The sequence below is a fragment of the Schistocerca piceifrons genome, chromosome 7, assembly GCF_021461385.2.
Source record: "Schistocerca piceifrons isolate TAMUIC-IGC-003096 chromosome 7, iqSchPice1.1, whole genome shotgun sequence".
NCBI lineage: Eukaryota > Metazoa > Arthropoda > Insecta > Orthoptera > Acrididae > Schistocerca > Schistocerca piceifrons.
Genome location: NC_060144.1, coordinates 337,541,634 through 337,554,787, shown reverse-complemented (window position 1 = coordinate 337,554,787; position 13,154 = coordinate 337,541,634).

Genomic DNA, 13,154 nt, shown 5'->3' with positions numbered 1-13,154 from the left:
TAAACTTTCTTTGCTTTTTGCGTTTAATTTGATTGGTAAACCGTTGAGATTGAACTTAACATATACGTGGATGGACATGAGACATGAAACGTTGCAATAAAATTTTTCATCTGTGATTATTACTTTACGTATGAAATATTGTTGCAGATTAATAAAAATGATTTTTTTGAATATTCCAAAACAATTATTCAAGTTTTACTTTTATTCAGGTACTAAATCTGTTTGTGCAAGAATGAAAATATTATTGTCCATCGAATTTGGCAAACATTTTCACGTTGCACTAGATTTTTGTTTAACTGAATATACCCCAGCTAGCTTTGAAGCATAAGACTATCTTTACCAAATGAAAATGCTCTCATGAAAATTATCCAGTTTTAAATACACTTTACGATATGTTCAGAATTTATCACTTTTTTTAATGAAAATTTACAAAAGCTGCAACTTGTATCCACCTGTGAATGCACAAGATAAAATCTACTATCTCCTTTTATCCTGCGTCTGGAATGCTGTGAAAAGAAACACTTTATTATTTTCGTTCACCTCTACCTGTACCCTTTTTAGGATGTGGTCGTTATTGCGATCATATATTTAAATCTGCCGCTGCTGCAGACTGCTCGCTCGCGGCGCAGCTCCGCACCGCCAGCGATATCCTACAAAATGCTGAAATTTCTTAAATAAAATGGGTAATGTCCGGTGCGAACTTTGCAGTAATTGTGATAAACAGATTTTACTAGATAAATATATTTTAACAGAAACAATTAAAATCTTTACACACCTTTTACAATCCCAGCTACAAATGGCGTCGATCATCGACAAACGAAGACTACTTACGAGCCTAAGGCAACGTGACGGGTTCCTCTCCCATTCAGTCCGTGCAGAAGACAAGCGATTCTTTTACAATATATTCCCTATTTACACCTTAACTAATTCTTGCACTGTCTTTGTCTTTTTTGATTACTTATCGTTTTTTCCAACGACCGATATTATACACCTCCCTGGTTTATTCTGTGGCGGTTTTCACATCCTCCGCCACAGATAGTATTTCACATTCTTTGAATAATCATTTATAATAGCAAAATTCAGCATTATCTTTTTCCTCACAAAATTAAGTGTCCTTTTGAAATTCAATTAACAGAAATACATATAAATTATTTGTTACTGCAAGCATTACACATCGAAATGTTCTTTTAACTTTCACTTTGGATGCGTGCTACTAGAGAACGTTACATGTTGTATATCCCTCGAACAAAAAACTGTACCCAGTTCATGGAAAAAAGCACAGGCCACACGTCTCTACAAGAAGGGTAGAAGAAATGATACACAAGACTACCTCCAGGACCCTTGACATCGATTTGTTGTAGAATCTTAGAAAATATCCTGAGTTCAAATATAATGAGACATCCTCAATGCCACTCAGGATGGATTCCGAAAACATCGATCATATGAAACACAACTCGCACTTTTCTCACATGACACACTGAAAGCTTTGTTTCATGGCAGTCTGGTAGATGCAGTCTTTCTTGATTTCCGAAAAGCGTTTGACTCAGTATCACCACAAAATTTATGTTAGACTGTGGTATCACACCTACTGTCAAAAGTATGATCGTATTGGTTATCAACTGAAATTTGTCACTGGATTGAGGACTTCGTTGTGTGTGTAAAGCTTCACAGCTGGAAATGCCACATTTAATGAAATGTTTCAGGCTATTCTATCGTGGATTTCACCTTAAAACAATACGTTTCGTCACCATCTGCGGAGGACATTTTCAAGAGGGATAGTAGCTACTTTGAATGTCCGATTCACACCCTGGCTCGCTACTGACTACAGCAAAATTCCGCTTCCGTGCTGCGTGACGTCGCATGTTTTGAATGTACGAGCCCAATTGGCCTTTGTCTACTGCCGTCGACAGCTGTTGCTATCATCCCACGGTGGAAGACTGGTACACATGTTCTTCAGCGTTAGAATCCATATGTCATTCAATTTCATGTCCTCCTATCGAAATTCCTGGAGAGCTTTACAATCTCTATGGCCTCTCTGTACAACCTTTCATGGTATCCGCTCGTGGGTGTCAGTGCTTGAGTCCTATCAAAATGAATACGGCGGTCTCCTGGATGCAAAGCATGTTTCGCAACAGCTGATCTGTCAGTCTCCCCTCTTCTGCAATTGCCCTTGTGCTCTTCTAGTCGTTTGAACTGTCAAAAAACATTCACTTTGATGGGACTCAAGTACTGGTAGCCAAACATCGGATGCCATGAAAGGTTATATGGAGAGGCCATAGAGATTGTAAAACACTCCAGGAATTTCGATAGGAAGCAGGGTAGCGTGAAACTGAATGACGTCTGGATTCCAGATGTGTACCAGTCTTCCACTGTGGGGCAATGGCAATAGTGGACGACTGCAGTAGACAATTGCGCTGGTGCATTCAAAACAAGTGACACCATGCCAATGCTCGGAAGCACGCGAAAGCGGAATTTTGCTTGGGTAAAATATTCTGGAGGTAAAATGGTCCCCCATTCGGATCTCCGGGTGGGGACTACTCAGGAGGACATTGTTATCAGGAAAAAGAAAACTGGCGTTCTACGGATCGGAGCGTGGAATGTCAGATCCCTTAATCAGGCAGGTAGGTTAGAAAATTTAAAAACGGAAATGGATAAGTTAAAGTTATATAATGGGAATTAGTGAAGTTTGGTGGCAGGAGGAACAAGACTTCTGGTCAGGTGAATACAGGGTTATAAATACAAAATCAAATAGGGGTAATGCAGGAGTAGGTTTAATAATGAATAGGAAAACAGGAATGCGGGTAAGCTACTACAAACAGCATAGTGAACGCATTATTGTGTCCAAGATAGATGTGAAGCCCACGTCTACCACAGTAGTACAAGTTTACATGCCAACTAGCTCTGCAGATGACGAAGAGATTGAAGAAATGTATGATGAGATAAAAGAAATTATTCAGATAGTGAAGGAAGACGAAAATTTAATAGTCATGGGTGACTGGAACTCGATAGTAGGAAAAGGAAGAGAAGGAAACGTAGTAGATGAATATGAAATGGGCATATGGAATGAAAGAGGAAGCCACCTGATAGAATTTCGCACAGAGCATAACTTAATCATAGCTAACACTTGGTTCAAAAATCATGAAAGAAGGTTGTATACATGGAAGAAGCCTGGAGATACTGGAAGGTCTCAGATAGATTATATAATGGTAAGACAGAGATTCGGGAACCAGGTTTTAAATTGTAAGACATTTCCAGGGGCAGATGTGGACTCTGACCACAATCTATTGGTTATAAACTGTAGATTAAAACTAAAGAAACTGCAAAAAGGTGGGAATTTGAGGAGATGGGACCTGAATAAACTGAAAGAACCAGAGGTTGTAGAGAGTTTCAGGGAGAGCATTAGGGAAAGATCGGCAAGAATGGGGGAAAGAAATACAGTAGAAGAAGAATGGGTAGCTTTGATAGATGAAATAGTGAAGGCAGCAGAGGATCAAGTAGATAAAAAGACGAGGGCTAATAGAAAACCTTGGGTAACAGAAGAGATATTGAATTTAATTGACGAAAGGAGAAAATACAAAAATGCAGTAAATGAAGCAGGCAAAAAGGAATACAAACATCTCAAAAATGAGACCGACAGGAAGTGCAAAATGGCTACGCAGGCATGGCTAGAGGACAAATGGAAGGATGCAGAGGTGCATATCACTAGGGGTAAGATAGATACTGCCTACAGAAAAATTAAACAGACCTTTGGAGAAAAGAGAACCACATACATGAACATCAAGAGCTCAGATGGAAACCCAGTTCTAAGCAAAGAAGCGAAAGCAGAAGGGTGGAAGGAGTATATAGAGGGTCTATACAAGGGCGATGTTCTTGAGGACAATATTATGGAAATGGAAGAGGATGCAGATGAAGATGAAGATGAAATAGGAGATATGATACTGTGTGAAGAGCTTGACAGAGCACTAAAAGACCTAAGTTGAAACAAGGCCCTGGGTGTAGACAACATTCTATTAGAACTACTGACAGCCTTGGGAGAGCCAGCCCTAACAAAACTGTACTATCTGGTGAGCAAGATGTATGAGACAGGCGAAATACCCTCAGACTTCAAGAAGAATATAATAATTCCAATCCCAAAGAAAGCAGGTGTTGACAGATGTGAAAATTACCAAACTATCAGTTTAATAAGCCACGGCTGCAAAATACTAACACAAATTCTTCACAGACGAATGGAAAAACTGGTAGAAGCCAACGTCGGGGAAGATCAGTTTGGATTCCATAGAAATGTTGGAACATGTGAGGCAATAATGACCCTACAACTTATCTTAGAAAACAGATTAAGGAAAGGCAAATCCTACGTTTCTAGCATTTGTTGACTTAGAGAAAGCTTTTGATCAAGTTGACTGGAATACTTCATTTCTTATACTGAAAGTGGCAGGGGTAAAATACAGGGAGCGAAGACTATTTACAATCTGTACAGAAACCCGATTGTAGTTATAAGAGTCGAGGGGCATGAAAGGGAAGCAGTGGTTGGGAAGGGAGTGAAACATGGTTGTAGCCTATCCCTGATGTTATTCAATCGGTATACTGAGCAAGCAGTAAAGGAAACAAAAGAAAAATTCGGAGTAGGAATTAAAATCCATGGAGAAGAAATAAAAACTTTGAGGTTCACTGATGACATTGTAATTCTGTCAGAGACAGCTAAGGACCTGAAAGAGCAGCTGAACAGAATGGACAGTGTCTTGAAAGGAGTATATAAGATGAACACCATCAAAAGCAAAATTAGGATAATGGAATGTAGTCGAATTAAGTCAGGTGATGCTGTGGGAATTAGAGTAGGAAATGAGATGCTTAACATAGTAAATGAGTTTTGGTGTTTGGGGAGCACAATAACTGATGATGGTCGAAGTAGAGAGGATATAAAATGTAGACTGGCAATGGCAAGGAAGGTGTTTCTGAAGAAGAGAAATTTGTTAACATCGAGTATAGATTTAAGTGTCAGGAAGTCGTTTCTGAAAGTATTTGTATGGAGTGTAGCCATGTATGGAAGTGAAACATGGACGATCAATCGATAAATAGTTTAGACAAGAAGAGAATAAAAGCTTTCGGGAAAAAAAATCATTACTCATGGGGAGTTTTTCTTGATGAGGAGACTGCAATGGATGTGCATTTAGCCTTATGAGAACCAGTAGGAGCTTCCTGAATGAGAAGCAGTCGCTCAAAGGTCAAGAAATCGTTGAAACGGTGCCCAATGGCAGAGGATGAGACAGCAGGCAACTGGCATTATGAGGTTTTCTGAGCCCTCATCATGGAGTTACTTTTATTCAGTAACCACACTTTCCACAATTTATCTCAACATTTTAAACATTATGTTAACTTCGTGTCAGGTAGCAGTGTTCAGTGTAAAGCCATACTACAAACAGGAAAGGACTGTAAACAAGAATTAATATTCATAGATGTACATTACTATTTATTTTAAAAACAAAGATGATGTGACTTACCAAACGAAAGTGCTGGCACATTGATAGACACACAAACAAATGCAAACATACACACAAAATTCAAGCTTTCGCAACCAACGGTTGCTTTGTCAGGAAAGAGGGAAGTAGAGGGAAAGATGAAAGGATGTGGGTTTTAAGGGAGAGGATAAGGATCATTCCAATCCCGGGACTGGAAAGACTTACCTTAGGGGGAAAAAAGCACAGGTATACACTCACACACACACACACACACACACACACACACACACACACACACACACACACACACACACACTCCATCCGCACATACACAGACACAAGCAAATGTCTGCTTGTGTCTGTGTATGTGCGGATGGATGTGTGTATGTGTGCGAGTGTATACCTGTCCTTTTTTCCCCCTAAGGTAAGTCTTTCCGCTCCCTTAAAACCCACATCCTTTTGTCTTTCCCTCTCCTTCCCTCTTTTCTGACGAAGCAACCGTTGGTTGCGAAAGCTTGAATTTTGTGTGTATGTTTGTGTTTGTTTGTATGTTTATGACATGCCAGCACTTTCGTTTGGTAAGTCACATCATCTTTGTTTTTAGATATATTTTTCCCACATGGAATGTTTCCCTCTGTTGTATTACTATTTATTTTGAAACATATACACAACCCAATGTAATCAAGTAAATATAAGGTACCATGAGAACATAAACAGCAGTTATTTAATATAAATGAGGAGACAATAGATTTTTATTCAAAGCTGCCCCTTTCTTTATAATTTACTTCACTAAGTGTAGCTCACATAAGCATGCCACAGAGATCTATGTCAAAACAAGGCACCTAGACGAGACAAAATTCCCAGTTACCACGGCAAAACTATTCCATCTGCAGTGTGGGGCATATGCAACAGGCAAAATACCTTCAGACTTCATGAAAAATGCAATAACTTTTATTTGAAACAAGGCAGATGCTGACTGGTGTTTTTCTATTTTTTTTGAGTCATCAGTCTTCTGACCGATTCGATGCGGCCCGCCACAAATTCCTCCCTGTGCCAATCCTTTTCCTCTCAGAGTAGCAATTGCAACCTATGTCCTCAATTATTTACTGTATTTATTTCAATCTCTGTCATTCTGTACAGTTTTACCCTCTACAGCTCCCTCTAGTACCACTGAAATTATCCCCTGATGCCGTAATAGATGTCCTATCATCCTGTCCCTTCTTCTTGTCAGTATTTTCCATATATTCCTTTCCTTGCCGACTCTGTGGAGAACCTCCTCATTCCTTACCTTATCAGTTCACCTAATTTTCAACTTTCTTCTGTATCACCACATATCAAATGCTTTGATTCTCTTCTGTTCTGGTTTTCCACAGTCCATGTTTCATTACCATACAATAGCAATGTCATCCACCAATCTTAACATTGATGTCCTCCCACCTTGAATTTTAATCCCACTCTACAATCTTTCTTTTATTTCCATACTACATCCCTGTCTTACATCATTTTTAATTTGTGCACTTCATTCTTGGTCTTTCACCCTTATTGTACCTTTTTGGTTCTTGCACATTTTGTATATTGCCTGTCTTTCCCTATATGTTACCCCTATTTTTCTCAAGATTTCAAACACTTCACACCTTTTTAGGTTGTCAAATGCTTTCTCCAGGTAAACAAATCCTATGAATGTGTCTTGATTTTTCTTGAGCTTTGCTTCTATTATTATGAACCACATAATAACTGCCTCTCTAGTGCCTTTACCTTTCTTAAAGCCAAACTTATAATCATCTATCACATCTTCAATTTTCTATTTCATTCTTCGGTACATTATCGTTGTCATCAATTTGGATGGATGAACTGTGAAACCATTGTGCGATGCTTCTTCCACTTGTCAGCTCTTGCAAATCTTCAAAATTCTGTGGATCATATTTCCCACAAGTCTGACAGTATATCGCTAGTGTCATACATTTTACACATCAACATGAATAATCATTTTGTTGCCACTTCCCCCAATGATTTTAGAAAATCTGCTGGAATTTTATCTATTCCTTCTGTCTTATTTGATTTTAGGTTTTCCAGAGCTCTTCTAAATTCTGATTATAATACTGGACCCATATCTCTTCCTGCTTCTTCTTCTATAACATCACCAGGTAAGTACTCCCCTCAGAAAGGCCCTCAGTATACTCTTTCCACCTATCAGCTCTTTCCTCTGCATTTACTAGTGGAATTCCTTTTGCACTCTTAATGCTACCAGCCTTAATTTAATTTCCCCAAAGATTGTTTTTACTTTTCTATATGCTGAGTTAGTCCTTCACATTTTTCATGCAGCCATTTTGCCTTAGCGTCCCTGCCCTTTCTATTTCTTTCATTCCTATGTGCCTTGCATTTTTGTATTCCCAAATTTCCTGAAACATCTCCATACTGCCTTCTTTTGTCTATCAACTGAAGCATTTCTTCTGTTAGCCATTGTTTCTTCACAGTTACCTTCCTTGTACCAATGTTTTCCTCTCCAGCTTCTATGACTCCCTTTTTTAGAGGTATTCATTCCTCCTTAACTGGACTGCCTACTGAGCTGTTCATTATAGCCCCAGAGAACTTGAAGCATCTCTCTCATCATTCCATAGTCCTTCTGTATCCTACTTCTTTGTGCATTGATTCTTCCTGGCTAGTCTCCAAAACTTCACCGTACATTACCGAATTGTGATCTGAGTGTATGTCTGCCCCTGGTTAAGCCCTACAATCCAAAATCTGATTTCAGAATCTCTGTCTGACCATGAAGTAATCTAACTGAAATCTTCCTGCATCTTCTGGCCTTTTCCGATTATACTTCCTCGTCTTGTGATTCTTGAATAGAGTATTTGCTATTACTATCTGAAATTTATTGCACAACTCAATTAGTCTTTCTCCTCTCTCATTCCTAATATCAAGCCCATCTTCTCCCATAACCCTTTCTTCTACACCCTCCCCTACAACTGCATTCCAGTCCCCCATGACTATTAGATTTTCATCTTCAGTTACATACAGGATTACCTATTCAATATCCTCACGTACTTTCTCTCTCTCTTCATCTTCTGCTTGTGATATCAGCATATATGCCTGAACTAATGCTGTCAGTGCTGGTTGACTGTCAATTTTGATGAGAACAACCCTGCCACTGAACTGTTAACAGTAACTCACTTTCTGTGCTACCTTCCTACTTATAACGAACCCTACTCCCCCTTATGCCATTTTCTGCTGCTGTTGATATTACCCTATACTTGTAAGCTCTTTTCATTTCACTTCCCTTTTTAGATTGTCTAGATAGATACAACCCAAGCAGGTGGCACATTGATTTATGTATTAGTAAAGCTCTAGTGCCTTTTTTGTGGCTTTCCTGTTTATACTTGCATACTACTAAAATACATTTTGGCGTCGATAGGTCATATCGACCATAGACAATATTAATCTTTGCGACTCAGGTCGCTCATCCGAGGCGCCATGTAAATTCAGTCTGTTCTTATACCTTACACTGTGTGCATGTGTATGATAATTGTCAAAATATATGTATGTGCAGATATTAGTGGGGATAGTTTATTCCATATACCGCTATTTGTATCCTGTTCCCATACTGGTGACCCTGAAGTTTCTATGTCTTCCGCGACTTCTGCGCTGAGTATTGTGAATCAACAGGTTATGCGCACGCTGCCATGACCATCTCACCCAATGCTTTGTTCAAAGATTTGGAAGCCCAACTATGACCGCCAAGCCCCTTCAATCCTTCACTAATGGCCAGCTCTCCATTATTCCATAGTGATTTGCGACCTCCAACCATGTTACCCTCAAACTTTGTTGTTCTACAACGGTCAAGTACTACACCGTTAACTCAAACAATGGACTTGGGTTTCGTGTCGCCGGACTGTGCTCGCCAACATATGAAGTGTGAAGTGGATAATATTCAGAACTGTGTACCTACTGATCGAGCGTATAATGTTCACAGCAATCTACATTTGCACACGTACTTTGGCTCTCAATGGGCCACAACAACAGTTACTGTCGTGCCATATGCAACACTGCTATTTGTGCAAAATGCACCCGGCCACTATCAATCGTGACCAGTTCCAGTTTTGCCACATTTGCAGACTAACGATGGACATTTTCGTGCGTAAAATTCTCCTTGCTCACCTCTCAGACTTGTTGCTCAACTTTTCGACCACGTGGGTTTGAGTACATTTTTCGGCGTTTCGCCTTCCGGGGGTGTCTTACCACACCACAGCGATCTTCGGCAAGTTCCATCGGTAATTTATAGTCCGATCCCATGGGGCGTGTTTTCAACGTGCGTGGAGAACTCACACTTTTGTCACACGAGTTACCAACCCCCCACCCCACCCCACAACCTCGCAGGGCGTCCCTGCTCCGACTGCTCAGCCACAGCTCCACCTGTGTCTACCATGGCGGCCTTCCACGTTATTTCCAAGGTAGGCAAATTCAAATCAGTACCTGTAACCTACAGTCCAGTTTACGAGACCCCTACATGTACCGCACAACCCTGGTTCCCACAGTACTGGCCGTGCCAGCCACGTCATGTTTTCATGACCCGTCAAGGACAATGCAACCCGCCATTGCTACGGATGTTCTTACCAGTAACACATCCATGCCTACTGTGCCGGCCTGCTGTACAGCCTCTCCTGCCAAGGACCAGCCGGCTTTCCAAGGGACACCGAAGCTGCCTTCATCCCCTCCCCCAGGTCGTCTGCCAAAGCTGCCACCTTTATAAGAAGGCAACCCTGTATCATGGTTTGCGCTTGTCGAGCACCTTTTCGAGTTGCATCACGTGTCCATGACAACTCTAATTCTAGTGCTTCGTCACGAACCTCCATGATCACTCGGACTTAATTTGCAATCTACTCCTCTTGCCACCGCCTCCACCAAAGTACGAGTTCGCGAGGAAAACGATCATGAAACGACTCACTTGCTCACCACAAGAATTGATCATCAAGATCTTGTACGAGGAACACCTGGGGGACCAAACTCCATCACAACACTGGCGCCACCTTCGGTTACTAGTGAGTGAGCCTACCATGCCGGACGTCACTCTGTGGGCGGTGTGGTCGGCCAGATTGCCTACCAACCTACAGATCCACCTGCTACCGGACTCCTTCGAGCCAATCAGCTCGTCTCCGCATCCCAGACCAACTGTATTCATTGCTACGACAACACCAACCAGCTCCCCACCCACTGCTATGGCACAACTGCTCCTGCTTACTGGCTGTCTGCTGGCAGAGGCAGGGCTCGCTCCGCCTCCATGCCTTCTACATCGCCTGGCAGTATCTGCTCGCTCTCTCCACCGTCCAAGCACTCCAGGATTGCCCAAGCACCATACATGCCAGTATACATGCCGGAACAAATCAACTAGAGCAAGCCTCCTCCACTGTCACAGTCACCACAACCACCACATCCAGTTCATCCATACTGCTGGTACCACAAGATTTTCGGTGATAATGCCAATAAGTGCCGATTACCTTGCCAGCACCCAAACGCCGACCACAGGACCTAAAAAACGCTGAGTCCTGCGAGGAGCCTCACAGGCATCCTCATACATTGCACTCCGTCCAATCGTCCGCCCGGCCAAGTGGTGGTTTGTACGTGACTGACATTTCATCAAGGCTTGTTTTCCTAGTCGACACTGGTGCTGACATATCTACCATACCTACATTGATGGCTACCCCCTTCTTTTCACCGACGAAGTCACTTCTATGAGATGTCAATGCATCATTGTTACAAACCTCAGACTCTGTCAAAGGTACGGTGCACCTATCTCCTTCTCTGTGTTTTACGTGGACTTTATACATTGTCGACAACAATGAACCAATTTTCTGTATGGATTTTATGCCCCATTATAAACTCTCTTAGAACATAGTTCAGGGCTCAGTGCTACACCATCCCACTAACACTCAGATACTGTGCTCCCGCACTTATGTTCCACGTTCTGTTTCTCTCGCAACATGTGAATTGGTACACGAGTTCTCCACCCTCGCGGGCGACATTGTGACCTGCATCACTAACCTACTGTCAGAATACGACTCGGCAGCACAACTACACCGGGAAAATAACGAGCTGAAACAACGAATAGCACACACTTACAACGAGCACGTCACCGCTCGTACCTCGCTGCTGAAACTGCAGTCCACAGTACTGCCACCTAATCGTATTTCTACAGCAGACAAAAACTCGGACACTCATCAGGTTAGTCCAAAAACATTAATTGTGTGTGACGACTCATGTCCGGTAGACTCCGCATCCTCGAAGTGCTCGCCACGTTTACTGCCATATGTGTCAGACAGTGCTTCTAATAACAGCTGCACGTGCGATACGACCATGCCCGCCCCACGTGTCGATAAACATTCCCCCTCTCTCGCATGCCAGCCACGTGACTCGGTGGCCATCGCTGTTCCACACACGATGCCAACGCCGCTCTCGCCCGTGCCGGGTACCAAGTGCAAGGTTGACAGCAGACAGTTGCCACACATTCCAAGCTGCTCCGCGCTGCGTGCGCAGCTACCCTCTCCAAACAAGTACACGCCACGCTCACTTACTAGACATATGACCTTCATGCTGCTTTTTCCCACTTGCACTAACGGCTATGCCTCATCGCATCCTACCCGTCCAAAAACTTCGCGTCAGGACATTGATCAGTCTCATGCGCAGTTCTCAGTTTCTTCCCTCATTGACAGATCAATACACAAGATAGTTACCTCTGTCGGCCCTCCTATTAGGCACAAGGTTAGACGCCTCAACCCTATTAAGTTGCTTGCAGACCAGCAGCAAATTAACTAACTTTTGGAGGCAGGTATCCTGCAACCGTCAGACAGCAACTGGTCTTCATCGATCCACCTCGTCCTCAAACATGACGATTCTTTCCGAATGTACAGCGACTACAGGTGTTTAAACGCTCGTACTGTCATGGACAATTACCCTGTGCCTAACATAAATGATTTCACTCATATGTTATCGGGTGCTACAACCTTCAGTGTTATTGACTGTAAACGTGCCTACCACCAGATTCCCGTAGGGCCAGATGACATCCCTAAAATAGCTATTATCACACTGCTTGGTTTGTTCCAATGCAACTTCATGCCATTCGGCCTAAAAAACGCGGCGCAAATGTGGCAGCATTTCATTGACTCCATCTTACGACAGTTCGAGTTTTGCTTTGCATACCTGGATGACATGCTCATTTTCAGCAAGTCAGCTGAGGAACATGAAAATCGTTTATCCATGGTCCTCCAGACCTTGAACTCCAAAGGCGTTGAGGTTAACAAAGAAAAATTCCAGTTGCATCAGCCTTCCGTCACTTTCTTGGGTTACACCGTCTCCACCGACAGAATACAGCCTCCCAAATCTCGCGTGCTCGCTATCACTTCACTGCCGCTCCTGGCTACTTACAAAGAACTCGCGTTTCCTGGGCACAATAAATTATTGCACCTATGCTGGAGGCTTTCAATGCATTAAAGACTTCTTTAGCTCACGCCATGACACTCACCCACCCCAACCCCTCAGCCAAGTTGTTCATCACTACGGTCGCCAGTGACATCGCAGTGGGAGCAGTACTACAGCAACGCAAGACAGACACGGTTTCCCCTTTTCATTTCTTCTCTAAAAAACTATCAACAGCTCAGAAAAAAAATACTCCGCTTTCGATAGAGAACTCCTTGCAGTCTACAAGGC